Below are 2,500 nucleotides of genomic sequence, written 5' to 3'. Positions count from 1 at the left end.
AGCGCGTGCGCCCACGCACCGCGCGGCCAGCACGCCGGGAGGCCCCCCCTCACCGGCCGGGGACGGTCCCACCCAGCCACCGCCGCGTATCGCTTCACACCCACATGCCATTCACGTTCGTGGGCATGGTGGGTATCGCTGAAACAACCGGTTGGTAGCTCAACCGATCGTCGCCATCACTGATTCACCTCTAGCGAGAACAACCGCACCACAACGGTTTACCAGTTGTTCATTTGCGTAACGTCACCAGCAAACGTAGACGTCCATCGCCATTTGCAAATTCAACGATTGTTGCATGCCTGTGTCAGGTGTCACGACACACTATGTCTGCCCACATACACGCAACAACATGTGCACGCTTCGCGAACACGTGGAAGGTGGCCCCCGTACGTATGCGATGTCCATTGCGCGAACGACTGTCAACCGGCCTCTGTCGCATGTCGCAGATGTGGAACGCAGTGCACCATGCTATCACGGTGTGTGAGAAGAGACGACTACGTCTGACAACACGCACCACTACATCAACAGACGGCTCATGCTGATCGCCATCCACGGCATACCATACTGCAATCCAGCTCTTATAGGGAGACGACACGTAGCTGAGTGCACAATATTTGGACCGTATGGTTCGCCGTTGTTGGCGCAGTCGTGGTACGGTCACACATGTACCACGATGTATCATTCAGTACATGAGGACCAATGTGCAGTACAGTGTGTGATTTGGACGTACAACATCAGCGGACAGTTGACACAAGCCGTACCACAACGTAGGCTGTGCTTCGCCATGCGAATGCCAATGAACAACTGCGAAGGGCATTGAGCATGTACGTCCTGCTGCCATCCGCATTACAGTGTATAGCTGCAAGGTGTTTAACATGAAGCGATACTCTGGGGACCGGGCAGTGCGAGTAGCAAACTATATTGCGGGGGTTGCAGTTAGGCAACACTACACTAATTTAACGCGTCGTATGACAATTACAGAGCGGGTTAAGGCCCAACGTGTGTTGGGTTAAGGCCCAACGTGTGTTGGGTTAAGGCCCAACGTGTGTTGGGTTAAGGCCCAACGTGTGTTGGGTTAAGGCCCAACGTGTGTTGGGTTAAGGCCCAACGTGTGTTGGGTTAAGGCGCAACGTGTGTTGGGTTAAGGCGCAACGTGTGTTGGGTTAAGGCGCAACGTGTGTTGGGTTAAGGCGCAACGTGTGTTGGGTTAAGGCGCAACATGGGTTAGGTTAAGGCGCAACATGGGTTAGGTTAAGGCGCAACATGGGTTAGGTTAAGGCGCAACATGGGTTAGGTTAAGGCGCAACATGGGTTAGGTTAAGGCGCAACATGGGTTAGGTTAAGGCGCAACATGGGTTAGGTTAAGGCGCAACATGGGTTAGGTTAAGGCGCAACATGGGTTAGGTTAAGGCGCAACATGGGTTAGGTTAAGGCGCAACATGGGTTAGGTTAAGGCGCAACATGGGTTAGGTTAAGGCGCAACATGGGTTAGGTTAAGGCGCAACATGGGTTAGGTTAAGGCGCAACATGGGTTAGGTTAAGGCGCAACATGGGTTAGGTTAAGGCGCAACATGGGTTAGGTTAAGGCGCAACATGGGTTAGGTTAAGGCGCAACATGGGTTAGGTTAAGGCGCAACATGGGTTAGGTTAAGGCGCAACATAGGTTAGGTTAAGGCGCAACATAGGTTAGGTTAAGGCGCAACATAGGTTAGGTTAAGGCGCAACATAGGTTAGGTTAAGGCGCAACATAGGTTAGGTTAAGGCGCAACATAGGTTAGGTTAAGGCGCAACATAGGTTAGGTTAAGGCACAGTACGGGTTAGGTTAAGGCACAGTACGGGTTAGGTTAAGGCACAGTACGGGTTAGGTTAAGGCACAGTACGGGTTAGGTTAAGGTACAATACGGGTTAGGTTAAGGTACAATACGGGTTAGGTTAAGGTACAATACGGGTTAGGTTAAGGTACAATACGGGTTAGGTTAAGGCACAATATGGGTTAGGTTAAGGTACACATTGTTGTAAGGAAAGGTGTTTTGGGGGGGGGGGGGCCGGTTTGTTGATTGTGATTATCGTAAGTAAATGACTGCGGCATCATCGGATTTGCCACGTCAGGGTGCACCTTTGGCTCATAACAGGCGGCGCTCTGATTCCATGCTTGTGGCAGACCTGTGTCTTTCATTCCTGCCATTGTTTGTGTGGTGTGACAGGAGGCAGTATTGTGATGTTGGGTGCACCCCTGTGTGGGACATGTGTGGGTGTTGGTGGCTTAGCTGAGCAATGGTGGTTGTCGGAAGGGTGGGATATTCTGTTTTCCGAGTGGACCTCCCGGTCTGGTTATGATAGTGTGGATTGTCTAATGTGGCAGAGAGGATGCACTGGGTGTTGTTCCATGCTGGTGCTTACATATTGTCTGTGTGCCTGTTACAGGCAGAGAGTAGTGCGTGATAAGAGTGTCTGGCTGACGTGTGATTGTGAGCAGAGTCTTTCAGCATGTATACGGAC

The sequence above is a fragment of the Schistocerca americana genome, unplaced genomic scaffold (assembly GCF_021461395.2).
Source record: "Schistocerca americana isolate TAMUIC-IGC-003095 unplaced genomic scaffold, iqSchAmer2.1 HiC_scaffold_635, whole genome shotgun sequence".
Classification (NCBI taxonomy): Eukaryota; Metazoa; Arthropoda; class Insecta; order Orthoptera; family Acrididae; genus Schistocerca; species Schistocerca americana.
This window is presented reverse-complemented; position numbering follows the sequence as displayed.